At 46.0% G+C, this 26,610-nt stretch overlaps 11 non-coding genes and 1 pseudogene across 11 annotated transcripts; all 12 read left to right on the forward strand.

Annotated features, from left to right (window-relative positions):
- Window positions 1-2,040: 2,040 nt before the first annotated feature.
- LOC142253102 (U2 spliceosomal RNA) lies at window positions 2,041-2,233 on the forward strand. Its single transcript, XR_012726422.1, has one exon. It is a non-coding gene; the product is annotated as a U2 spliceosomal RNA (small nuclear RNA).
- A 1,381-nt stretch (window positions 2,234-3,614) lies between these two features.
- LOC142252459 (U2 spliceosomal RNA) lies at window positions 3,615-3,805 on the forward strand. The gene has a single exon (XR_012725835.1). It is a non-coding gene; the product is annotated as a U2 spliceosomal RNA (small nuclear RNA).
- A 1,557-nt stretch (window positions 3,806-5,362) lies between these two features.
- On the forward strand, window positions 5,363-5,558 carry LOC142253507 (U2 spliceosomal RNA). Its single transcript, XR_012726776.1, has one exon. It is a non-coding gene; the product is annotated as a U2 spliceosomal RNA (small nuclear RNA).
- Window positions 5,559-7,109: 1,551 nt separating this feature from the next.
- Window positions 7,110-7,301, forward strand: LOC142253531 (U2 spliceosomal RNA). The gene has a single exon (XR_012726785.1). It is a non-coding gene; the product is annotated as a U2 spliceosomal RNA (small nuclear RNA).
- A 1,381-nt stretch (window positions 7,302-8,682) lies between these two features.
- Window positions 8,683-8,873, forward strand: LOC142252460 (U2 spliceosomal RNA). Its single transcript, XR_012725836.1, has one exon. It is a non-coding gene; the product is annotated as a U2 spliceosomal RNA (small nuclear RNA).
- A 1,381-nt stretch (window positions 8,874-10,254) lies between these two features.
- Window positions 10,255-10,445, forward strand: LOC142252461 (U2 spliceosomal RNA). Its single transcript, XR_012725837.1, has one exon. It is a non-coding gene; the product is annotated as a U2 spliceosomal RNA (small nuclear RNA).
- Window positions 10,446-11,819: 1,374 nt separating this feature from the next.
- Window positions 11,820-12,010, forward strand: LOC142252462 (U2 spliceosomal RNA). Its single transcript, XR_012725838.1, has one exon. It is a non-coding gene; the product is annotated as a U2 spliceosomal RNA (small nuclear RNA).
- A 1,380-nt stretch (window positions 12,011-13,390) lies between these two features.
- On the forward strand, window positions 13,391-13,581 carry LOC142252463 (U2 spliceosomal RNA). Its single transcript, XR_012725839.1, has one exon. It is a non-coding gene; the product is annotated as a U2 spliceosomal RNA (small nuclear RNA).
- Window positions 13,582-14,962: 1,381 nt separating this feature from the next.
- Window positions 14,963-15,153, forward strand: LOC142252948 (U2 spliceosomal RNA). Its single transcript, XR_012726308.1, has one exon. It is a non-coding gene; the product is annotated as a U2 spliceosomal RNA (small nuclear RNA).
- Window positions 15,154-16,526: 1,373 nt separating this feature from the next.
- LOC142252464 (U2 spliceosomal RNA) lies at window positions 16,527-16,717 on the forward strand. The gene has a single exon (XR_012725840.1). It is a non-coding gene; the product is annotated as a U2 spliceosomal RNA (small nuclear RNA).
- Window positions 16,718-23,237: 6,520 nt separating this feature from the next.
- On the forward strand, window positions 23,238-23,444 carry LOC142253405 (U2 spliceosomal RNA; annotated as a pseudogene).
- A 1,571-nt stretch (window positions 23,445-25,015) lies between these two features.
- On the forward strand, window positions 25,016-25,206 carry LOC142253467 (U2 spliceosomal RNA). The gene has a single exon (XR_012726755.1). It is a non-coding gene; the product is annotated as a U2 spliceosomal RNA (small nuclear RNA).
- Window positions 25,207-26,610: the final 1,404 nt, after the last annotated feature.

Here is a 26,610-nt window from a genome sequence, read left to right on the forward strand (position 1 = left end):
ACAGGTGTGATAAGATCTAGAATTGGCATCTGGTGCGATCTCTCCGCTTCCACTCCAAAGAAAGTTACCTGTTTATTCCTATCATGCATTGGTTTTTGGGGTTTTCTTTGAGCAATGATGATGTCTTGAGTGGGCTGTTGGCTCCCTCACCTGGAGGAAGAGTTTGCTTGCTCTTGGACATTCTAAAAGAGAGGTCATGATAGACATTTAGCTTCTGAACCCAATTGGGGACAGTCATGGGTGATGAATGTTTTGCAACCTGCTGCGCAGCCTGATACCGCAATATAAGGAACGTCAAATACTAAGAATGGGCGGCCTATGAAAGAATTACTACTTTCATTAAGTACACTTAAACGGCTAATTGGGAATAGACAAACTGTAAAAAGCCCTCTGAGAAAGCCCCCCTCTAACCTTTGTTAGTAAGCTTTTCTGTAGTCTGCCTGTTGATGTATTTTCCGTTTGAACAGTGCACAACATGAAGAGACGGAACACTGGCGGCTTGTCACAATGCCCCCCGCTGACATCACAATAGCGCTGCTGCCTAGAAAGCTAGCTGCGCAGCAGAAGTTTCTCTTTGGGTGGGAGGTGGGCTAGTGGAAGGAGGGGGCAAGCTTTTTTTTTTTTTTTTTCTCGGGTGGTAGGGGGATGATAGGAGAAGGGATGCGGGTGGTGAGATGGGTACAGAGGGCAGGGTTTGGGGCTGGGAAGGGAAGGGAAAAGATTAGGGTTTGGGGATGATGAAAGGGCTTTCTACGGGTAAGGATGGCAAAGGGTGGCAGTGACGGAAAGTCAGGCAACCTGTCCTGTCCGTCTTTTTGTATCATGAATTGAAAAGACTGCAAGGGGGAGGGGAGTTGCTGGCGCCCAAAAGGAGGAGTTATTCAGATTCATTGCAGTGGGCGGCGGCTGCAAAACGCACCATTCTTCTTGTTTTTGCTCTGCAAAGCAGCCTTTTCAAGGGTTGGCTTGGGTGACAAAATGTCTTGTGTAGGCGTGGGTTTGTCTCCCTCTCGCTCTCTCTCCCTAAGATGTGTCCGGCATAGGCCAGGGTGCCACTCGAGGCCCAAACCAATTCTGGTTATCGCTTCTCGGCCTTTTGGCTAAGATCAAGTGTAGTCCCTTCATTGGGTTTTCCTTGGTCTTGGCTGGGAGGGGCCCGGGCTTGCACAACCGCCGGCCTCGGGGATTGTTGCGCCTTTTGGTGCTTACGTCCCCTTATGGCTGGTGGTTCCTGGGCTCGGGAGGCGATCACCTGCGGCACTGCGCTTTTGTGTGGTGGCCGATGACCGTTTTCTGAAATTTGCGGATGAATTCTCATCTGTTCTTAGTATATCCATCTAGAGGAAACCATGGCCCTAACAGGATCGAGGCTATTAGACTGAGTAAGTGTGGGGGCTATGGTGCAATGTGCCCTAGGATTGACGACCCTGGAGTGAGTCTGAGCTTGCTGGCTTTGGACCCCGGCAAGCCTTGGGCTCTGTAGCACACCGTACCTTGCCCTTTCATACTTTCTGAGCATATTGCTCTATCCCGGCCTTCTGGCTAGGAAGGGAAATTTTTATAATCATGGTCGGAGGTCCGTTCAGCTTTGGGCTGAGAAACCAACACCCGGTTGGAGGTCCGGGTCAGCTTCGGCTGAGAAACCAACACCCGGTTGGAGGTCCGGGTCAGCTTCGGCTGAGAAACCAACACCCGGTTGGAGGTCCGGGTCAGCTTCGGCTGAGAAACCAACACCCGGTTGGAGGTCCGGTTAGCCTTGGGCTGAGAAACCAACACCGGTTGACGGTCCGGGCAGTTTCGGCTGCGAAACCAACAACTAGTAGCTCTCTACTCCACTTGGGTAAGATGCCTGGGTGGACGCTGGGAGCAACGACAAGGCTCAACCAGGCTTCGGCTTTGGGGGAGCACCGAAGATCCCTGACCCTTGCTGTGGCCTTCTGGCTCGGAGGGACGGGGTTGATTTTTGGGGACCCTCTCCTCACGGAGGGGTCCACACGAATCCTAGCCTTTGCACTGTTTTTGGTGTGACTTCGGTCATGCATTTTTTGCGGTGCTTTGGAAAGCTTCATTAAATCAAAAATCTGTTCTTATCAGTTTAATATCTGATACGTCCCCTATCTGGGGACCATATATTAAATGGATTTTTAGAACAGGGAGATGGAAAAAGAGCTTGCTCTGTCCACTCCACGCATTGACCTGGTATTGCAGTACCTCCAGGACCGGTGCACCCCTTCTTAACCCAGTTTCCAAAAGCAGAACTCAATTCACCTGATTCATATTAGCCCGATTTAATGAATTGGAAGAAAGCATACGTCTTCATATGCACCTCAATACTTCCTCCTTTTGTTTTTTATCTTTCACACTTTTTACTTCCTTTATTCATCCAAATAGCAAACTCATCACCACTCAACCTGACCAACTCGACTATGTCCCGTGCTGCAGTATCTTGTTCTCTGTCTTATCTAGATCATTTGCAATTGAATGGAATAGATCCCTTTTGGACAAAGTGGATTCACCTGCTGCTGCAGTGACCACAGGTGTGATAAGATCTAGAATTGGCATCTGGTGCGATCTCTCCGCTTCCACTCCAAAGAAAGTTACCTGTTTATTCCTATCATGCATTGGTTTTTGGGGTTTTCTTTGAGCAATGATGATGTCTTGAGTGGGCTGTTGGCTCCCTCACCTGGAGGAAGAGTTTGCTTGCTCTTGGACATTCTAAAAGAGAGGTCATGATAGACATTTAGCTTCTGAACCCAATTGGGGACAGTCATGGGTGATGAATGTTTTGCAACCTGCTGCGCAGCCTGATACCGCAATATAAGGAACGTCAAATACTAAGAATGGGCGGCCTATGAAAGAATTACTACTTTCATTAAGTACACTTAAACGGCTAATTGGGAATAGACAAACTGTAAAAAGCCCTCTGAGAAAGCCCCCCTCTAACCTTTGTTAGTAAGCTTTTCTGTAGTCTGCCTGTTGATGTATTTTCCGTTTGAACAGTGCACAACATGAAGAGACGGAACACTGGCGGCTTGTCACAATGCCCCCCGCTGACATCACAATAGCGCTGCTGCCTAGAAAGCTAGCTGCGCAGCAGAAGTTTCTCTTTGGGTGGGAGGTGGGCTAGTGGAAGGAGGGGGCAAGCTTTTTTTTTTTTTTTTTTCTCGGGTGGTAGGGGGATGATAGGAGAAGGGATGCGGGTGGTGAGATGGGTACAGAGGGCAGGGTTTGGGGCTGGGAAGGGAAGGGAAAAGATTAGGGTTTGGGGATGATGAAAGGGCTTTCTACGGGTAAGGATGGCAAAGGGTGGCAGTGACGGAAAGTCAGGCAACCTGTCCTGTCCGTCTTTTTGTATCATGAATTGAAAAGACTGCAAGGGGGAGGGGAGTTGCTTGCGCCAAAAAGGAGGAGTTATTCAGATTCATTGCAGTGGGCGGCGGCTGCAAAACGCACCATTCTTCTTGTTTTTGCTCTGCAAAGCAGCCTTTTCCAGGGTTGGCTTGGGTGACAAAATGTCTTGTGTAGGCGTGGGTTTGTCTCCCTCTCGCTCTCTCTCCCTAAGATGTGTCCGGCATAGGCCAGGGTGCCACTCGAGGCCCAAACCAATTCTGGTTATCGCTTCTCGGCCTTTTGGCTAAGATCAAGTGTAGTATCTGTTCTTATCAGTTTAATATCTGATACGTCCCCTATCTGGGGACCATATATTAAATGGATTTTTAGAACAGGGAGATGGAAAAAGAGCTTGCTCTGTCCACTCCACGCATTGACCTGGTATTGCAGTACCTCCAGGACCGGTGCACCCCTTCTTAACCCAGTTTCCAAAAGCAGAACTCAATTCACCTGATTCATATTAGCCCGATTTAATGAATTGGAAGAAAGCATACGTCTTCATATGCACCTCAATACTTCCTCCTTTTGTTTTTTATCTTTCACACTTTTTACTTTCTTTATTCATCCAAATAGCAAACTCATCACCACTCAACCTGACCAACTCGACTATGTCCCGTGCTGCAGTATCTTGTTCTCTGTCTTATCTAGATCATTTGCAATTGAATGGAATAGATCCCTTTTGGACAAAGTGGATTCACCTGCTGCTGCAGTGACCACAGGTGTGATAAGATCTAGAATTGGCATCTGGTGCGATCTCTCCGCTTCCACTCCAAAGAAAGTTACCTGTTTATTCCTATCATGCATTGGTTTTTGGGGTTTTCTTTGAGCAATGATGATGTCTTGAGTGGGCTGTTGGCTCCCTCACCTGGAGGAAGAGTTTGCTTGCTCTTGGACATTCTAAAAGAGAGGTCATGATAGACATTTAGCTTCTGAACCCAATTGGGGACAGTCATGGGTGATGAATGTTTTGCAACCTGCTGCGCAGCCTGATACCGCAATATAAGGAACGTCAAATACTAAGAATGGGCGGCCTATGAAAGAATTACTACTTTCATTAAGTACACTTAAACGGCTAATTGGGAATAGACAAACTGTAAAAAGCCCTCTGAGAAAGCCCCCCTCTAACCTTTGTTAGTAAGCTTTTCTGTAGTCTGCCTGTTGATGTATTTTCCGTTTGAACAGTGCACAACATGAAGAGACGGAACACTGGCGGCTTGTCACAATGCCCCCCGCTGACATCACAATAGCGCTGCTGCCTAGAAAGCTAGCTGCGCAGCAGAAGTTTCTCTTTGGGTGGGAGGTGGGCTAGTGGAAGGAGGGGGCAAGCTTTTTTTTTTTTTTTTTTCTCGGGTGGTAGGGGGATGATAGGAGAAGGGATGCGGGTGGTGAGATGGGTACAGAGGGCAGGGTTTGGGGCTGGGAAGGGAAGGGAAAAGATTAGGGTTTGGGGATGATGAAAGGGCTTTCTACGGGTAAGGATGGCAAAGGGTGGCAGTGACGGAAAGTCAGGCAACCTGTCCTGTCCGTCTTTTTGTATCATGAATTGAAAAGACTGCAAGGGGGAGGGGAGTTGCTTGCGCCCAAAAGGAGGAGTTATTCAGATTCATTGCAGTGGGCGGCGGCTGCAAAACGCACCATTCTTCTTGTTTTTGCTCTGCAAAGCAGCCTTTTCAAGGGTTGGCTTGGGTGACAAAATGTCTTGTGTAGGCGTGGGTTTGTCTCCCTCTCGCTCTCTCTCCCTAAGATGTGTCCGGCATAGGCCAGGGTGCCACTCGAGGCCCAAACCAATTCTGGTTATCGCTTCTCGGCCTTTTGGCTAAGATCAAGTGTAGTTTGGGAGGGTACTACCTTGGTTGGTGCTGAAAGGTGCCAGGGTATTGCACAACTGCTGGCCTTGGGGGAGTGTGCATCGTAGGATGTCATAGCCCTCTTGTGACGGACAGTTACCTGGGCAACGAGAGGCGGTCACTTTATTATTTTCAAACTCATCCTTCAAAAAAAAAAAAAAAAAAAAATCTGTTCTTATCAGTTTAATATCTGATACGTCCCCTATCTGGGGACCATATATTAAATGGATTTTTAGAACAGGGAGATGGAAAAAGAGCTTGCTCTGTCCACTCCACGCATTGACCTGGTATTGCAGTGCCTCCAGGACCGGTGCACCCCTTCTTAACCCAGTTTCCAAAAGCAGAACTCAATTCACCTGATTCATATTAGCCCGATTTAATGAATTGGAAGAAAGCATACGTCTTCATATGCACCTCAATACTTCCTCCTTTTGTTTTTTATCTTTCACACTTTTTACTTTCTTTATTCATCCAAATAGCAAACTCATCACCACTCAACCTGACCAACTCGACTATGTCCTGTGCTGCAGTATCTTGTTCTCTGTCTTATCTAGATCATTTGCAATTGAATGGAATAGATCCCTTTTGGACAAAGTGGATTCACCTGCTGCTGCAGTGACCACAGGTGTGATAAGATCTAGAATTGGCATCTGGTGCGATCTCTCCGCTTCCACTCCAAAGAAAGTTACCTGTTTATTCCTATCATGCATTGGTTTTTGGGGTTTTCTTTGAGCAATGATGATGTCTTGAGTGGGCTGTTGGCTCCCTCACCTGGAGGAAGAGTTTGCTTGCTCTTGGACATTCTAAAAGAGAGGTCATGATAGACATTTAGCTTCTGAACCCAATTGGGGACAGTCATGGGTGATGAATGTTTTGCAACCTGCTGCGCAGCCTGATACCGCAATATAAGGAACGTCAAATACTAAGAATGGGCGGCCTATGAAAGAATTACTACTTTCATTAAGTACACTTAAACGGCTAATTGGGAATAGACAAACTGTAAAAAGCCCTCTGAGAAAGCCCCCCTCTAACCTTTGTTAGTAAGCTTTTCTGTAGTCTGCCTGTTGATGTATTTTCCGTTTGAACAGTGCACAACATGAAGAGACGGAACACTGGCGGCTTGTCACAATGCCCCCCGCTGACATCACAATAGCGCTGCTGCCTAGAAAGCTAGCTGCGCAGCAGAAGTTTCTCTTTGGGTGGGAGGTGGGCTAGTGGAAGGAGGGGGCAAGCTTTTTTTTTTTCTCGGGTGGTAGGGGGATGATAGGAGAAGGGATGCGGGTGGTGAGATGGGTACAGAGGGCAGGGTTTGGGGCTGGGAAGGGAAGGGAAAAGATTAGGGTTTGGGGATGATGAAAGGGCTTTCTACGGGTAAGGATGGCAAAGGGTGGCAGTGACGGAAAGTCAGGCAACCTGTCCTGTCCGTCTTTTTGTATCATGAATTGAAAAGACTGCAAGGGGGAGGGGAGTTGCTTGCGCCCAAAAGGAGGAGTTATTCAGATTCATTGCAGTGGGCGGCGGCTGCAAAACGCACCATTCTTCTTGTTTTTGCTCTGCAAAGCAGCCTTTTCAAGGGTTGGCTTGGGTGACAAAATGTCTTGTGTAGGCGTGGGTTTGTCTCCCTCTCACTCTCTCTCCCTAAGATGTGTCCGGCATAGGCCAGGGTGCCACTCGAGGCCCAAACCAATTCTGGTTATCGCTTCTCGGCCTTTTGGCTAAGATCAAGTGTAGTTTGGGAGGGTACTACCTTGGTTGGTGCTGAAAGATGCCAGGGTATTGCACAACTGCTGGCCTTGGGGGAGTGTGCATCGTAGGATGTCATAGCCCTCTTGTGACGGACAGTTACCTGGGCAACGAGAAGCGGTCACTTTTATTATTTTCAAACTCATCCTTCAAAAAAAAATAAAAAAATCTATTCTTATCAGTTTAATATCTGATACGTCCCCTATCTGGGGACCATATATTAAATGGATTTTTAGAACAGGGAGATGGAAAAAGAGCTTGCTCTGTCCACTCCACGCATTGACCTGGTATTGCAGTACCTCCAGGACCGGTGCACCCCTTCTTAACCCAGTTTCCAAAAGCAGAACTCAATTCACCTGATTCATATTAGCCCGATTTAATGAATTGGAAGAAAGCATACGTCTTCATATGCACCTCAATACTTCCTCCTTTTGTTTTTTATCTTTCACACTTTTTACTTTCTTTATTCATCCAAATAGCAAACTCATCACCACTCAACCTGACCAACTCGACTATGTCCCGTGCTGCAGTATCTTGTTCTCTGTCTTATCTAGATCATTTGCAATTGAATGGAATAGATCCCTTTTGGACAAAGTGGATTCACCTGCTGCTGCAGTGACCACAGGTGTGATAAGATCTAGAATTGGCATCTGGTGTGATCTCTCCGCTTCCACTCCAAAGAAAGTTACCTGTTTATTCCTATCATGCATTGGTTTTTGGGGTTTTCTTTGAGCAATGATGATGTCTTGAGTGGGCTGTTGGCTCCCTCACCTGGAGGAAGAGTTTGCTTGCTCTTGGACATTCTAAAAGAGAGGTCATGATAGACATTTAGCTTCTGAACCCAATTGGGGACAGTCATGGGTGATGAATGTTTTGCAACCTGCTGCGCAGCCTGATACCGCAATATAAGGAACGTCAAATACTAAGAATGGGCGGCCTATGAAAGAATTACTACTTTCATTAAGTACACTTAAACGGCTAATTGGGAATAGACAAACTGTAAAAAGCCCTCTGAGAAAGCCCCCCTCTAACCTTTGTTAGTAAGCTTTTCTGTAGTCTGCCTGTTGATGTATTTTCCGTTTGAACAGTGCACAACATGAAGAGACGGAACACTGGCGGCTTGTCACAATGCCCCCCGCTGACATCACAATAGCGCTGCTGCCTAGAAAGCTAGCTGCGCAGCAGAAGTTTCTCTTTGGGTGGGAGGTGGGCTAGTAGAAGGAGGGGGCAAGCTTTTTTTTTTTTTTTTTTCTCGGGTGGTAGGGGGATGATAGGAGAAGGGATGCGGGTGGTGAGATGGGTACAGAGGGCAGGGTTTGGGGCTGGGAAGGGAAGGGAAAAGATTAGGGTTTGGGGATGATGAAAGGGCTTTCTACGGGTAAGGATGGCAAAGTGTGGCAGTGACGGAAAGTCAGGCAACCTGTCCTGTCCGTCTTTTTGTATCATGAATTGAAAAGACTGCAAGGGGGAGGGGAGTTGCTTGCGCCCAAAAGGAGGAGTTATTCAGATTCATTGCAGTGGGCGGCGGCTGCAAAACGCACCATTCTTCTTGTTTTTGCTCTGCAAAGCAGCCTTTTCAAGGGTTGGCTTGGGTGACAAAATGTCTTGTGTAGGCGTGGGTTTGTCTCCCTCTCGCTCTCTCTCCCTAAGATGTGTCCGGCATAGGCCAGGGTGCCACTCGAGGCCCAAACCAATTCTGGTTATCGCTTCTCGGCCTTTTGGCTAAGATCAAGTGTAGTATCTGTTCTTATCAGTTTAATATCTGATACGTCCCCTATCTGGGGACCATATATTAAATGGATTTTTAGAACAGGGAGATGGAAAAAGAGCTTGCTCTGTCCACTCCACGCATTGACCTGGTATTGCAGTACCTCCAGGACCGGTGCACCCCTTCTTAACCCAGTTTCCAAAAGCAGAACTCAATTCACCTGATTCATATTAGCCCGATTTAATGAATTGGAAGAAAGCATACGTCTTCATATGCACCTCAATACTTCCTCCTTTTGTTTTTTATCTTTCACACTTTTTACTTTCTTTATTCATCCAAATAGCAAACTCATCACCACTCAACCTGACCAACTCGACTATGTCCCGTGCTGCAGTATCTGGTTCTCTGTCTTATCTAGATCATTTGCAATTGAATGGAATAGATCCCTTTTGGACAAAGTGGATTCACCTGCTGCTGCAGTGACCACAGGTGTGATAAGATCTAGAATTGGCATCTGGTGCGATCTCTCCGCTTCCACTCCAAAGAAAGTTACCTGTTTATTCCTATCATGCATTGGTTTTTGGGGTTTTCTTTGAGCAATGATGATGTCTTGAGTGGGCTGTTGGCTCCCTCACCTGGAGGAAGAGTTTGCTTGCTCTTGGACATTCTAAAAGAGAGGTCATGATAGACATTTAGCTTCTGAACCCAATTGGGGACAGTCATGGGTGATGAATGTTTTGCAACCTGCTGCGCAGCCTGATACCGCAATATAAGGAACGTCAAATACTAAGAATGGGCGGCCTATGAAAGAATTACTACTTTCATTAAGTACACTTAAACGGCTAATTGGGAATAGACAAACTGTAAAAAGCCCTCTGAGAAAGCCCCCCTCTAACCTTTGTTAGTAAGCTTTTCTGTAGTCTGCCTGTTGATGTATTTTCCGTTTGAACAGTGCACAACATGAAGAGACGGAACACTGGCGGCTTGTCACAATGCCCCCCGCTGACATCACAATAGCGCTGCTGCCTAGAAAGCTAGCTGCGCAGCAGAAGTTTCTCTTTGGGTGGGAGGTGGGCTAGTAGAAGGAGGGGGCAAGCTTTTTTTTTTTTTTTTTTCTCGGGTGGTAGGGGGATGATAGGAGAAGGGATGCGGGTGGTGAGATGGGTACAGAGGGCAGGGTTTGGGGCTGGGAAGGGAAGGGAAAAGATTAGGGTTTGGGGATGATGAAAGGGCTTTCTACGGGTAAGGATGGCAAAGTGTGGCAGTGACGGAAAGTCAGGCAACCTGTCCTGTCCGTCTTTTTGTATCATGAATTGAAAAGACTGCAAGGGGGAGGGGAGTTGCTTGCGCCCAAAAGGAGGAGTTATTCAGATTCATTGCAGTGGGCGGCGGCTGCAAAACGCACCATTCTTCTTGTTTTTGCTCTGCAAAGCAGCCTTTTCAAGGGTTGGCTTGGGTGACAAAATGTCTTGTGTAGGCGTGGGTTTGTCTCCCTCTCGCTCTCTCTCCCTAAGATGTGTCCGGCATAGGCCAGGGTGCCACTCGAGGCCCAAACCAATTCTGGTTATCGCTTCTCGGCCTTTTGGCTAAGATCAAGTGTAGTATCTGTTCTTATCAGTTTAATATCTGATACGTCCCCTATCTGGGGACCATATATTAAATGGATTTTTAGAACAGGGAGATGGAAAAAGAGCTTGCTCTGTCCACTCCACGCATTGACCTGGTATTGCAGTACCTCCAGGACCGGTGCACCCCTTCTTAACCCAGTTTCCAAAAGCAGAACTCAATTCACCTGATTCATATTAGCCCGATTTAATGAATTGGAAGAAAGCATACGTCTTCATATGCACCTCAATACTTCCTCCTTTTGTTTTTTATCTTTCACACTTTTTACTTTCTTTATTCATCCAAATAGCAAACTCATCACCACTCAACCTGACCAACTCGACTATGTCCCGTGCTGCAGTATCTGGTTCTCTGTCTTATCTAGATCATTTGCAATTGAATGGAATAGATCCCTTTTGGACAAAGTGGATTCACCTGCTGCTGCAGTGACCACAGGTGTGATAAGATCTAGAATTGGCATCTGGTGCGATCTCTCCGCTTCCACTCCAAAGAAAGTTACCTGTTTATTCCTATCATGCATTGGTTTTTGGGGTTTTCTTTGAGCAATGATGATGTCTTGAGTGGGCTGTTGGCTCCCTCACCTGGAGGAAGAGTTTGCTTGCTCTTGGACATTCTAAAAGAGAGGTCATGATAGACATTTAGCTTCTGAACCCAATTGGGGACAGTCATGGGTGATGAATGTTTTGCAACCTGCTGCGCAGCCTGATACCGCAATATAAGGAACGTCAAATACTAAGAATGGGCGGCCTATGAAAGAATTACTACTTTCATTAAGTACACTTAAACGGCTAATTGGGAATAGACAAACTGTAAAAAGCCCTCTGAGAAAGCCCCCCTCTAACCTTTGTTAGTAAGCTTTTCTGTAGTCTGCCTGTTGATGTATTTTCCGTTTGAACAGTGCACAACATGAAGAGACGGAACACTGGCGGCTTGTCACAATGCCCCCCGCTGACATCACAATAGCGCTGCTGCCTAGAAAGCTAGCTGCGCAGCAGAAGTTTCTCTTTGGGTGGGAGGTGGGCTAGTGGAAGGAGGGGGCAAGCTTTTTTTTTTTTTTTTCTCGGGTGGTAGGGGGATGATAGGAGAAGGGATGCGGGTGGTGAGATGGGTACAGAGGGCAGGGTTTGGGGCTGGGAAGGGAAAAGATTAGGGTTTGGGGATGATGAAAGAGCTTTCTACGGGTAAGGATGGCAAAGGGTGGCAGTGACGGAAAGTCAGGCAACCTGTCCTGTCCGTCTTTTTGTATCATGAATTGAAAAGACTGCAAGGGGGAGGGGAGTTGCTTGCGCCCAAAAGGAGGAGTTATTCAGATTCATTGCAGTGGGCGGCGGCTGCAAAACGCACCATTCTTCTTGTTTTTGCTCTGCAAAGCAGCCTTTTCAAGGGTTGGCTTGGGTGACAAAATGTCTTGTGTAGGCGTGGGTTTGTCTCCCTCTCGCTCTCTCTCCCTAAGATGTGTCCGGCATAGGCCAGGGTGCCACTCGAGGCCCAAACCAATTCTGGTTATCGCTTCTCGGCCTTTTGGCTAAGATCAAGTGTAGTATCTGTTCTTATCAGTTTAATATCTGATACGTCCCCTATCTGGGGACCATATATTAAATGGATTTTTAGAACAGGGAGATGGAAAAAGAGCTTGCTCTGTCCACTCCACGCATTGACCTGGTATTGCAGTACCTCCAGGACCGGTGCACCCCTTCTTAACCCAGTTTCCAAAAGCAGAACTCAATTCACCTGATTCATATTAGCCCGATTTAATGAATTGGAAGAAAGCATACGTCTTCATATGCACCTCAATACTTCCTCCTTTTGTTTTTTATCTTTCACACTTTTTACTTTCTTTATTCATCCAAATAGCAAACTCATCACCACTCAACCTGACCAACTCGACTATGTCCCGTGCTGCAGTATCTTGTTCTCTGTCTTATCTAGATCATTTGCAATTGAATGGAATAGATCCCTTTTGGACAAAGTGGATTCACCTGCTGCTGCAGTGACCACAGGTGTGATAAGATCTAGAATTGGCATCTGGTGCGATCTCTCCGCTTCCACTCCAAAGAAAGTTACCTGTTTATTCCTATCATGCATTGGTTTTTGGGGTTTTCTTTGAGCAATGATGATGTCTTGAGTGGGCTGTTGGCTCCCTCACCTGGAGGAAGAGTTTGCTTGCTCTTGGACATTCTAAAAGAGAGGTCATGATAGACATTTAGCTTCTGAACCCAATTGGGGACAGTCATGGGTGATGAATGTTTTGCAACCTGCTGCGCAGCCTGATACCGCAATATAAGGAACGTCAAATACTAAGAATGGGCGGCCTATGAAAGAATTACTACTTTCATTAAGTACACTTAAACGGCTAATTGGGAATAGACAAACTGTAAAAAGCCCTCTGAGAAAGCCCCCCTCTAACCTTTGTTAGTAAGCTTTTCTGTAGTCTGCCTGTTGATGTATTTTCCGTTTGAACAGTGCACAACATGAAGAGACGGAACACTGGCGGCTTGTCACAATGCCCCCCGCTGACATCACAATAGCGCTGCTGCCTAGAAAGCTAGCTGCGCAGCAGAAGTTTCTCTTTGGGTGGGAGGTGGGCTAGTGGAAGGAGGGGGCAAGCTTTTTTTTTTTTTTTTTCTCGGGTGGTAGGGGGATGATAGGAGAAGGGATGCGGGTGGTGAGATGGGTACAGAGGGCAGGGTTTGGGGCTGGGAAGGGAAGGGAAAAGATTAGGGTTTGGGGATGATGAAAGGGCTTTCTACGGGTAAGGATGGCAAAGTGTGGCAGTGACGGAAAGTCAGGCAACCTGTCCTGTCCGTCTTTTTGTATCATGAATTGAAAAGACTGCAAGGGGGAGGGGAGTTGCTTGCGCCCAAAAGGAGGAGTTATTCAGATTCATTGCAGTGGGCGGCGGCTGCAAAACGCACCATTCTTCTTGTTTTTGCTCTGCAAAGCAGCCTTTTCAAGGGTTGGCTTGGGTGACAAAATGTCTTGTGTAGGCGTGGGTTTGTCTCCCTCTCGCTCTCTCTCCCTAAGATGTGTCCGGCATAGGCCAGGGTGCCACTCGAGGCCCAAACCAATTCTGGTTATCGCTTCTCGGCCTTTTGGCTAAGATCAAGTGTAGTATCTGTTCTTATCAGTTTAATATCTGATACGTCCCCTATCTGGGGACCATATATTAAATGGATTTTTAGAACAGGGAGATGGAAAAAGAGCTTGCTCTGTCCACTCCACGCATTGACCTGGTATTGCAGTACCTCCAGGACCGGTGCACCCCTTCTTAACCCAGTTTCCAAAAGCAGAACTCAATTCACCTGATTCATATTAGCCCGATTTAATGAATTGGAAGAAAGCATACGTCTTCATATGCACCTCAATACTTCCTCCTTTTGTTTTTTATCTTTCACACTTTTTACTTTCTTTATTCATCCAAATAGCAAACTCATCACCACTCAACCTGACCAACTCGACTATGTCCCGTGCTGCAGTATCTTGTTCTCTGTCTTATCTAGATCATTTGCAATTGAATGGAATAGATCCCTTTTGGACAAAGTGGATTCACCTGCTGCTGCAGTGACCACAGGTGTGATAAGATCTAGAATTGGCATCTGGTGCGATCTCTCCGCTTCCACTCCAAAGAAAGTTACCTGTTTATTCCTATCATGCATTGGTTTTTGGGGTTTTCTTTGAGCAATGATGATGTCTTGAGTGGGCTGTTGGCTCCCTCACCTGGAGGAAGAGTTTGCTTGCTCTTGGACATTCTAAAAGAGAGGTCATGATAGACATTTAGCTTCTGAACCCAATTGGGGACAGTCATGGGTGATGAATGTTTTGCAACCTGCTGCGCAGCCTGATACCGCAATATAAGGAACGTCAAATACTAAGAATGGGCGGCCTATGAAAGAATTACTACTTTCATTAAGTACACTTAAACGGCTAATTGGGAATAGACAAACTGTAAAAAGCCCTCTGAGAAAGCCCCCCTCTAACCTTTGTTAGTAAGCTTTTCTGTAGTCTGCCTGTTGATGTATTTTCCGTTTGAACAGTGCACAACATGAAGAGACGGAACACTGGCGGCTTGTCACAATGCCCCCCGCTGACATCACAATAGCGCTGCTGCCTAGAAAGCTAGCTGCGCAGCAGAAGTTTCTCTTTGGGTGGGAGGTGGGCTAGTGGAAGGAGGGGGCAAGCTTTTTTTTTTTTTTTTTTCTCGGGTGGTAGGGGGATGATAGGAGAAGGGATGCGGGTGGTGAGATGGGTACAGAGGGCAGGGTTTGGGGCTGGGAAGGGAAGGGAAAAGATTAGGGTTTGGGGATGATGAAAGGGCTTTCTACGGGTAAGGATGGCAAAGGGTGGCAGTGACGGAAAGTCAGGCAACCTGTCCTGTCCGTCTTTTTGTATCATGAATTGAAAAGACTGCAAGGGGGAGGGGAGTTGCTTGCGCCCAAAAGGAGGAGTTATTCAGATTCATTGCAGTGGGCGGCGGCTGCAAAACGCACCATTCTTCTTGTTTTTGCTCTGCAAAGCAGCCTTTTCAAGGGTTGGCTTGGGTGACAAAATGTCTTGTGTAGGCGTGGGTTTGTCTCCCTCTCGCTCTCTCTCCCTAAGATGTGTCCGGCATAGGCCAGGGTGCCACTCGAGGCCCAAACCAATTCTGGTTATCGCTTCTCGGCCTTTTGGCTAAAATCAAGTGTAGTATCTGTTCTTATCAGTTTAATATCTGATACGTCCCCTATCTGGGGACCATATATTAAATGGATTTTTAGAACAGGGAGATGGAAAAAGAGCTTGCTCTGTCCACTCCACGCATTGACCTGGTATTGCAGTACCTCCAGGACCGGTGCACCCCTTCTTAACCCAGTTTCCAAAAGCAGAACTCAATTCACCTGATTCATATTAGCCCGATTTAATGAATTGGAAGAAATCATACGTCTTCATATGCACCTCAATACTTCCTCCTTTTGTGTTTTATCTTTCACACTTTTTACTTTCTTTATTCATCCAAATAGCAAACTCATCACCACTCAACCTGACCAACTCGACTATGTCCCGTGCTGCAGTATCTTGTTCTCTGTCTTATCTAGATCATTTGCAATTGAATGGAATAGATCCCTTTTGGACAAAGTGGATTCACCTGCTGCTGCAGTGACCACAGGTGTGATAAGATCTAGAATTGGCATCTGGTGCGATCTCTCCGCTTCCACTCCAAAGAAAGTTACCTGTTTATTCCTATCATGCATTGGTTTTTGGGGTTTTCTTTGAGCAATGATGATGTCTTGAGTGGGCTGTTGGCTCCCTCACCTGGAGGAAGAGTTTGCTTGCTCTTGGACATTCTAAAAGAGAGGTCATGATAGACATTTAGCTTCTGAACCCAATTGGGGACAGTCATGGGTGATGAATGTTTTGCAACCTGCTGCGCAGCCTGATACCGCAATATAAGGAACGTCAAATACTAAGAATGGGCGGCCTATGAAAGAATTACTACTTTCATTAAGTACACTTAAACGGCTAATTGGGAATAGACAAACTGTAAAAAGCCCTCTGAGAAAGCCCCCCTCTAACCTTTGTTAGTAAGCTTTTCTGTAGTCTGCCTGTTGATGTATTTTCCGTTTGAACAGTGCACAACATGAAGAGACGGAACACTGGCGGCTTGTCACAATGCCCCCCGCTGACATCACAATAGCGCTGCTGCCTAGAAAGCTAGCTGCGCAGCAGAAGTTTCTCTTTGGGTGGGAGGTGGGCTAGTGGAAGGAGGGGGCAAGCTTTTTTTTTTCTCGGGTGGTAGGGGGATGATAGGAGAAGGGATGCGGGTGGTGAGATGGGTACAGAGGGCAGGGTTTGGGGCTGGGAAGGGAAGGGAAAAGATTAGGGTTTGGGGATGATGAAAGGGCTTTCTACGGGTAAGGATGGCAAAGGGTGGCAGTGACGGAAAGTCAGGCAACCTGTCCTGTCCGTCTTTTTGTATCATGAATTGAAAAGACTGCAAGGGGGAGGGGAGTTGCTTGCGCCCAAAAGGAGGAGTTATTCAGATTCATTGCAGTGGGCGGCGGCTGCAAAACGCACCATTCTTCTTGTTTTTGCTCTGCAAAGCAGCCTTTTCAAGGGTTGGCTTGGGTGACAAAATGTCTTGTGTAGGCGTGGGTTTGTCTCCCTCTCGCTCTCTCTCCCTAAGATGTGTCCGGCATAGGCCAGGGTGCCACTCGAGGCCCAAACCAATTCTGGTTATCGCTTCTCGGCCTTTTGGCTAAGATCAAGTGTAGTATCTGTTCTTATCAGTTTAATATCTGATACGTCCCCTATCTGGGGACCATATATTAAATGGATTTTTAGAACAGGGAGATGGAAAAAGAGCTTGCTCTGTCCACTCCACGCATTGACCTGGTATTGCAGTACCTCCAGGACCGGTGCACCCCTTCTTAACCCAGTTTCCAAAAGCAGAACTCAATTCACCTGATTCATATTAGCCCGATTTAATGAATTGGAAGAAAGCATACGTCTTCATATGCACCTCAATACTTCCTCCTTTTGTTTTTTATCTTTCACACTTTTTACTTTCTTTATTCATCCAAATAGCAAACTCATCACCACTCAACCTGACCAACTCGACTATGTCCCGTGCTGCAGTATCTTGTTCTCTGTCTTATCTAGATCATTTGCAATTGAATGGAATAGATCCCTTTTGGACAAAGTGGATTCACCTGCTGCTGCAGTGACCACAGGTGTGATAAGATCTAGAATTGGCATCTGGTGCGATCTCTCCGCTTCCACTCCAAAGAAAGTTACCTGTTTATTCCTATCATGCATTGGTTTTTGGGGTTTTCTTTGAGCAATGATGATGTCTTGAGTGGGCTGTTGGCTCCCTCACCTGGAGGAAGAGTTTGCTTGCTCTTGGACATTCTAAAAGAGAGGTCATGATAGACATTTAGCTTCTGAACCCAATTGGGGACAGTCATGGGTGATGAATGTTTTGCAACCTGCTGCGCAGCCTGATACCGCAATATAAGGAACGTCAAATACTAAGAATGGGCGGCCTATGAAAGAATTACTACTTTCATTAAGTACACTTAAACGGCTAATTGGGAATAGACAAACTGTAAAAAGCCCTCTGAGAAAGCCCCCCTCTAACCTTTGTTAGTAAGCTTTTCTGTAGTCTGCCTGTTGATGTATTTTCCGTTTGAACAGTGCACAACATGAAGAGACGGAACACTGGCGGCTTGTCACAATGCCCCCCGCTGACATCACAATAGCGCTGCTGCCTAGAAAGCTAGCTGCGCAGCAGAAGTTTCTCTTTGGGTGGGAGGTGGGCTAGTGGAAGGAGGGGGCAAGCTTTTTTTTTTTTTTTTTTCTCGGGTGGTAGGGGGATGATAGGAGAAGGGATGCGGGTGGTGAGATGGGTACAGAGGGCAGGGTTTGGGGCTGGGAAGGGAAGGGAAAAGATTAGGGTTTGGGGATGATGAAAGGGCTTTCTACGGGTAAGGATGGCAAAGGGTGGCAGTGACGGAAAGTCAGGCAACCTGTCCTGTCCGTCTTTTTGTATCATGAATTGAAAAGACTGCAAGGGGGAGGGGAGTTGCTTGCGCCCAAAAGGAGGAGTTATTCAGATTCATTGCAGTGGGCGGCGGCTGCAAAACGCACCATTCTTCTTGTTTTTGCTCTGCAAAGCAGCCTTTTCAAGGGTTGGCTTGGGTGACAAAATGTCTTGTGTAGGCGTGGGTTTGTCTCCCTCTCGCTCTCTCTCCCTAAGATGTGTCCGGCATAGGCCAGGGTGCCACTCGAGGCCCAAACCAATTCTGGTTATCGCTTCTCGGCCTTTTGGCTAAGATCAAGTGTCTTGCCAGAAGGTTCCCAATTGCTACCCTTGGCCTTGTAGCTTAAATGGCTACATGCTGCTATTGGGGGTAGTGAGCAGGAAACGAGAAGGCGACGCCTTTTGGCTAGGATCGTGTGTCTTAGCAGGAGGTCCTCAATTGCTATCCTTGGCCTTGTAGCTTAAATGGCTACATGCTGCTATTGGGGGTAGTGAGCGAGGCTGTTAACCCTTGGTGATCCAGGAGGTGTTTTGAAGATGGGCGCCACCGTCCGTTTTGCTGGGACCGGGGATACCCGGGTCCGTTTTGGTTTCCGTATTGATGTCGCAGAGGAAAAGTTGCAGCATTTCCATCTGGAATACTTGGTGAACAAAGTTCTATATGACATCCTGGATGTGAAGAAGAATGAGATCGTTTGTCTTCAGGAGTTCAGACGAAGTGGACGGTATGTGCTTGTCCTTTCCCATATTGGCGCTTGCCAGAATCTTTATCGGTCCTTGTTAATGAATACTACTAACTCTTTGCTGAGTGGACTTGACTTTACCCTGCTTTATTCTAAGGGCGATGTTCCTTTAGTGGTGTTTATGCACAACCCTTTTGTTAATGTGGCAGAAATCACAGACTTCCTGATGAAGCATTGCAGCTATGTTCAGTACTCACACAAAATTACCAACAAGGAGGGACTCTGGACAGGCAAGCATAAATATTTTGTGCGTTTTGGGGTGGACCCTCAGGGCCCTGGGGGTTTCCGCCACCCTCCCTCTACTTTTCATATTGGGAAAGATTCTGGTTACCTGTTCTATCCAGATGCCCCTTATTTTTGCCGGAAATGTAATGTTTTTGGTCACACTCAGGATAAGTGTCCTTATGAAGCAACCTGTAGGAAATGTAACCAGGTGGGGCACATGGCTAGGGATTGCAGCAACCCCATTGTTTGCAATGCTTGTGGAGAAGTCGGGCATGCCTATCGGGACTGCAGGAACCGCACTAAGACCAGGCTATACGCTCAGGTGGTCGCAGCGGCCCCTGTAGCTCCTGTTAAGGCTGCACCAGCTGCTAGTCACCCTGTTGCTGTGTCTGCTAATGACCCTGTTCTTCTCCCTGTTACTACTGCTCAGGATTTGGATAAAGCTCCTGCAGTCTCTCCATGTCCACCTGATCAAGGAATGGAGGTCTCCGAGTTGGAAGCTGATCTCCCTTGTCACTCTGCTGCCTGTGGCGAGGGGGAAATCGAGGAGGATTTGAGCAAGTCCCCTGCGCTGTCATGGGGTACAACAAAGTCTCTGGTGAGCAAAGATGGTAGTCCAGCTGGGCAGGGGGATTTTTCTGCTTCAGCTGCAGTCAGGTCATCGGAGGAGGGGGAGTTTATGGCTGCTAAGAAATTAAAGCTTGCAGACAAGGGGTGGAGCACTGTCAGTACTGCAAGTGCAAGCCCTTTGAGTGATCGGGTCTACCCTGACATTAGCTTTTCACCTGGAGTTGATGATTTTTTTGGGGAGGTTGCAGACACTCACTGCTTTGTGTCTCCCTGCCAGCCTCCAGAAGGAGAAGGTTGAGGCGAAGATGGCCAGCTTACGGTTACCTGGTTAAACTAGTAAGAACATGGCTCCCAAAACTACATGTAATATCCTATCCTTGAATGTGAGACAAATTAAATCCAGAGGAAGAAGAGCTACTATCCTCAAATATGTTTCTAAAATAGGTGCAGATATCTTTTGTTTGCAGGAGTGCGGACTGTTTGATGCTCCTACGGATCAAGATTGGCCTCATGGACAACACATTTGGTCTGGTTCGTCTGTAAATAAAAATGATGGTGTGGGGATTCTGTTGGGTAACAAGGACTTTTCTTTTGATAGTTATACAGTAGTGGAGGTGGGGAGATGTATCATTGCAATTATTAACTATAGAGGGTGGCGGGTTAGGATTGTTAATGTATATTGTCCTACGAGAAAAGAAGATCGTTTAGCTCTGTTAGAGAAAGTTGGTTTATTTTTGCCAGGAAAAATGCCTACTATTTTTGTTGGGGATTTTAATTGTACGACGGAAGGTAATATGGATGTAACCGGGAAAAAGCTGTTGCATATCATTTCTGATTTTTCTTTCTCAGATGCCGCTGTTGTAAAGCTGGGCAATCCACCACCACCTACGTACAAGGCGGACAGAGGAGGTATAGAATCACGGATTGACCGTATGTTTTTTTCTAAAAATATTGAGTGTGTAAGGTTTGAACAGTGTGCGGTTCCTTTTTCGGACCACGAATGTTTGAAGGGTGTGTTCAGAGGGGATGGGGGACCTGTAAAGAGGGGTGCTGTATGGAAGTTAAATGTGAGATTGCTAGAGGATGCAAAAGTGATGAAAGAGTTTAAAGAAGAGTACCGAAGATGGGGGTACTACAAAAACAGGTTTGCAAGTGTGTTAGAGTGGTGGGATTGGGTTAAAGGGGAGATTAAAACTTTTTTCAGGAAATGGGGCTACAAAAAAGCTACCATGTATCGTAATAAATTTAAAGATGTGAATACTCGGATTGATTGGTTACAGAAGTGTAGTAGGTCTGGGATTGATGTAAGTGATTCGTTGGTGGAGGCAAAAAATGAGTTGAAATGTCTGATTGAGAAAAAGGGTAAGGAAATTATCTATAGGACGAAAGTTGAACATTTGGATAAGAATGAGAAATGTACCAGATATTTCTTTAAAAAAATGAATGGGAAGAAAGTTGATATGGATGTGATTGTGGATGAGAATGATGTTCCTGTGACTGGTGAAAGTGTGATTGACGAGGTGAAAGCCTTTTACAGCAGACTGTATGGAGAGAAGTGGATTGATTCTGGTCTAATGACTGAAGTGTTGGCTAGCATGGAGTGTAGACTAGGCAAAGATGAGTGTGAGGATTTGTGTGATGAGGTGGTTCTGGATGAAGTGAGAAAGGTTGTGTTTAGTGCACAAAAGAATAAAACTCCTGGAAAGGATGGCTTGCCAATTGAACTATATGTGAAAGCATGGGAGTGTATGGGCACGGATCTGACGGAGATATGTAAGTATATGTGGGAAACTGGTATGCTGTGTGACTCTATGAAAGAAGGGGTAGTGGTACTTATCCATAAGAAGGGGGAAAAGAGTAAATTGGGGAATTGGAGGCCTATTACGCTTCTGAATTCTGATTATAAGGTTTTCAGTAAACTATTAGCTAATCGTATGCGTGAAGTGCTTGGGAAGGTTGTAAAGGATGATCAAGTGTGTGCTGTGCCTGGAAGGAGCATCAGTGATAACTTATTGTTGTTGAGGGATGTTATTGGTGACTGTAAGACTAGAAAGCAGAAGTGCATGTTGTTGGCTCTTGATTTTGAGAAAGCGTTTGATAGGGTGTCGCATGTTTTTATGTTTGAGGTCTTGAATAGTATGGGTTTTCCTAAGAAGTTCTTGGATGGTGTGAGATGTCTGTATGGTGGTGTGACAAGTGAATTCTTAGTGAATGGATGTTTGAGTGGGAAAGTACAGATCAAGTCAGGTGTCCGTCAGGGGTGTCCTATGTCCCCTGTTTTATTTGTCAGTGTGATTGAGCCTTTGTTATGTATGATCAGGCGTGAGAAACTGATAAGAGGGATGTTAATACCTGGTAGTGGCGGTAAGAATGTGAAGGTGCTTGGCTATATGGATGATGTAGTGATAGTGAGTGAGAGTATTGCGTCTATGACTAGAGTAAAGCTGTTGTTGGATTTCTTCTGTGGCGCGTCTGCTTTTAAAGTCAACTGGAATAAATGTTGTTTTAAGTGTTTTGGTGATAGTAGTGTTAAGATGGACGGAGTGACAAGTGTGGATGGTCCAATCAAAGTGCTGGGTGTGTTGTTTAATGATGATCTGAGAGGTACGGAGAGTTGGGAAGAATGTGGATTGCGGATTGAGAGGAAACTGAATTTCTGGAGAATGCGTGATCTGACATTGAATGGTAAAGTTTTGATTATTAAGGCCGTGGTGCTGCCGATTCTCCTTTATATCTCTGGGGTCTTCCCGTCCCCATATAAAAAGATAAAAAGAGTAGAGAAACTGATTTTTACCTTTTTTTGGGGGAGCAAAATGGAAAAATTAAAAAGAGAGCATTTATACAAGGCCTGTCATTATGGGGGTTTAAACTTTCCAAATATTGAAATCTTTCTTAGTCTTCATTATATTAAGACGGTAGTAATCCTAATGGGAAAGAACAATAAAGGGGCCTACATGGTGAGGTATATGGCGGGCTGGATGCTGTATGGCTTGTGTTGGGTAAAAAGGGATGCGCGTGTGCCTGTGTCGTTCAAGTGTCCAGTCTGGTACGACATAATTGAGAGGTTTATTAGAAAAAATGATTTGCTGGCTGTACCTATGAGTGAGTTCAGAGCAGCGAAGAGAGTGATGAAAAGGATGAGAGCGAATGAGGTAGAATGTAATATTAATGATTTGAGAGGGAATGATGTGTCAGATGCATGGAAGAAACTGAGTACACCGGGTATGTCTAATAAGCAGAGGGATGTTGTGTGGTTGGCATTGTATGATATATTACCTGTGAGAGATGTGCAGAAGAGAAGGGACCTGATTAGAACGGATGTGTGCCCACGGGAGGGATGTGGTGCCCGTGAGACCGTGAGACATGTCATGTGGGACTGTGATTACGCCTATAGTGTGTGGAAATGTGTAGGAGGCCTGTGTAAGGGGCTGGCTGGTGTGAACCATATTAATTGGAGGGTGGCTATGTTTGGCATTGGTGCGTGTGGGAGTGTTAAAGAGAGGATTTTGTGGCTTATCATGGCTTGTGTGATGGAAAGCTTATGGGATGTCAGAAATTTGGGACTTTTTAAAAGGAAGGTGGTTCCTATTAACGACTGTGTAAGATTAATTCTTTCCAGACTTTATGTTATTTACCAATGGGATAAGAGTAGAGGTGGTGGTGGATTGGACGCTGAAGGCATATGGAAGGTTTTAAAGTGGCATTATTTGGTGAAGTATCAATAAGAGGTAAATTCTCTGTTTTTCAGTATTTTCTGTTTTTTTGTGATACTTTCTTTGGACATGTACTGCAATACTTTTTGGAAAATTAAAAAAAAGAATATAACCATTGTGATGAGTTTGGATAAACAGCAAAGTTGTAAACTTGATATTGTTGTTTTTAACTAACCTGAATGGTTTTAAAAAAAAAAAAAAAAAAAAAAATCTGTTCTTATCAGTTTAATATCTGATACGTCCCCTATCTGGGGACCATATATTAAATGGATTTTTAGAACAGGGAGATGGAAAAAGAGCTTGCTCTGTCCACTCCACGCATTGACCTGGTATTGCAGTACCTCCAGGACCGGTGCACCCTTCTTAACCCAGTTTCCAAAAGCAGAACTCAATTCACCTGATTCATATTAGCCCGATTTAATGAATTGGAAGAAAGCATACGTCTTCATATGCACCTCAATACTTCCTCCTTTTGTTTTTTATCTTTCACACTTTTTACTTTCTTTATTCATCCAAATAGCAAACTCATCACCACTCAACCTGACCAACTTGACTATGTCCCGTGCTGCAGTATCTTGTTCTCTGTCTTATCTAGATCATTTGCAATTGAATGGAATAGATCCCTTTTGGACAAAGTGGATTCACCTGCTGCTGCAGTGACCACAGGTGTGATAAGATCTAGAATTGGCATCTGGTGCGATCTCTCCGCTTCCACTCCAAAGAAAGTTACCTGTTTATTCCTATCATGCATTGGTTTTTGGGGTTTTCTTTGAGCAATGATGATGTCTTGAGTGGGCTGTTGGCTCCCTCACCTGGAGGAAGAGTTTGCTTGCTCTTGGACATTCTAAAAGAGAGGTCATGATAGACATTTAGCTTCTGAACCCAATTGGGGACAGTCATGGGTGATGAATGTTTTGCAACCTGCTGCGCAGCCTGATACCGCAATATAAGGAACGTCAAATACTAAGAATGGGCGGCCTATGAAAGAATTACTACTTTCATTAAGTACACTTAAACGGCTAATTGGGAATAGACAAACTGTAAAAAGCCCTCTGAGAAAGCCCCCCTCTAACCTTTGTTAGTAAGCTTTTCTGTAGTCTGCCTGTTGATGTATTTTCCGTTTGAACAGTGCACAACATGAAGAGACGGAACACTGGCGGCTTGTCACAATGCCCCCCGCTGACATCACAATAGCGCTGCTGCCTAGAAAGCTAGCTGCGCAGCAGAAGTTTCTCTTTGGGTGGGAGGTGGGCTAGTGGAAGGAGGGGGCAAGCTTTTTTTTTTTTTTTTTTCTCGGGTGGTAGGGGGATGATAGGAGAAGGGATGCGGGTGGTGAGATGGGTACAGAGGGCAGGGTTTGGGGCTGGGAAGGGAAGGGAAAAGATTAGGGTTTGGGGATGATGAAAGGGCTTTCTACGGGTAAGGATGGCAAAGGGTGGCAGTGACGGAAAGTCAGGCAACCTGTCCTGTCCGTCTTTTTGTATCATGAATTGAAAAGACTGCAAGGGGGAGGGGAGTTGCTTGCGCCCAAAAGGAGGAGTTATTCAGATTCATTGCAGTGGGCGGCGGCTGCAAAACGCACCATTCTTCTTGTTTTTGCTCTGCAAAGCAGCCTTTTCAAGGGTTGGCTTGGGTGACAAAATGTCTTGTGTAGGCGTGGGTTTGTCTCCCTCTCGCTCTCTCTCCCTAAGATGTGTCCGGCATAGGCCAGGGTGCCACTCGAGGCCCAAACCAATTCTGGTTATCGCTTCTCGGCCTTTTGGCTAAGACCAAGTGTAGTTTGGGAGGGTACTACCTTGGTTGGTGCTGAAAGGTGCCAGGGTATTGCACAACTGCTGGCCTTGGGGGAGTGTGCATCGTAGGATGTCATAGCCCTCTTGTGACGGACAGTTACCTGGGCAACGAGAGGCGGTCACTTTTTTATTTTCAAACTCATCCTTTAAAAAAAAAAAAAAAAAAAAAAAAAAAAAAATCTGTTCTTATCAGTTTAATATCTGATACGTCCCCTATCTGGGGACCATATATTAAATGGATTTTTAGAACAGGGAGATGGAAAAAGAGCTTGCTCTGTCCACTCCACGCATTGACCTGGTATTGCAGTACCTCCAGGACCGGTGCACCCCTTCTTAACCCAGTTTCCAAAAGCAGAACTCAATTCACCTGATTCATATTAGCCCGATTTAATGAATTGGAAGAAAGCATACGTCTTCATATGCACCTCAATACTTCCTCCTTTTGTTTTTTATCTTTCACACTTTTTACTTTCTTTATTCATCCAAATAGCAAACTCATCACCACTCAACCTGACCAACTCGACTATGTCCCGTGCTGCAGTATCTTGTTCTCTGTCTTATCTAGATCATTTGCAATTGAATGGAATAGATCCCTTTTGGACAAAGTGGATTCACCTGCTGCTGCAGTGACCACAGGTGTGATAAGATCTAGAATTGGCATCTGGTGCGATCTCTCCGCTTCCACTCCAAAGAAAGTTACCTGTTTATTCCTATCATGCATTGGTTTTTGGGGTTTTCTTTGAGCAATGATGATGTCTTGAGTGGGCTGTTGGCTCCCTCACCTGGAGGAAGAGTTTGCTTGCTCTTGGACATTCTAAAAGAGAGGTCATGATAGACATTTAGCTTCTGAACCCAATTGGGGACAGTCATGGGTGATGAATGTTTTGCAACCTGCTGCGCAGCCTGATACCGCAATATAAGGAACGTCAAATACTAAGAATGGGCGGCCTATGAAAGAATTACTACTTTCATTAAGTACACTTAAACGGCTAATTGGGAATAGACAAACTGTAAAAAGCCCTCTGAGAAAGCCCCCCTCTAACCTTTGTTAGTAAGCTTTTCTGTAGTCTGCCTGTTGATGTATTTTCCGTTTGAACAGTGCACAACATGAAGAGACGGAACACTGGCGGCTTGTCACAATGCCCCCCGCTGACATCACAATAGCGCTGCTGCCTAGAAAGCTAGCTGCGCAGCAGAAGTTTCTCTTTGGGTGGGAGGTGGGCTAGTGGAAGGAGGGGGCAAGCTTTTTTTTTTTTTTTTTTCTCGGGTGGTAGGGGGATGATAGGAGAAGGGATGCGGGTGGTGAGATGGGTACAGAGGGCAGGGTTTGGGGCTGGGAAGGGAAGGGAAAAGATTAGGGTTTGGGGATGATGAAAGGGCTTTCTACGGGTAAGGATGGCAAAGGGTGGCAGTGACGGAAAGTCAGGCAACCTGTCCTGTCCGTCTTTTTGTATCATGAATTGAAAAGACTGCAAGGGGGAGGGGAGTTGCTTGCGCCCAAAAGGAGGAGTTATTCAGATTCATTGCAGTGGGCGGCGGCTGCAAAACGCACCATTCTTCTTGTTTTTGCTCTGCAAAGCAGCCTTTTCAAGGGTTGGCTTGGGTGACAAAATGTCTTGTGTAGGCGTGGGTTTGTCTCCCTCTCGCTCTCTCTCCCTAAGATGTGTCCGGCATAGGCCAGGGTGCCACTCGAGGCCCAAACCAATTCTGGTTATCGCTTCTCGGCCTTTTGGCTA

The sequence above is a fragment of the Anomaloglossus baeobatrachus genome, chromosome 9, assembly GCF_048569485.1.
Source record: "Anomaloglossus baeobatrachus isolate aAnoBae1 chromosome 9, aAnoBae1.hap1, whole genome shotgun sequence".
NCBI lineage: Eukaryota > Metazoa > Chordata > Amphibia > Anura > Aromobatidae > Anomaloglossus > Anomaloglossus baeobatrachus.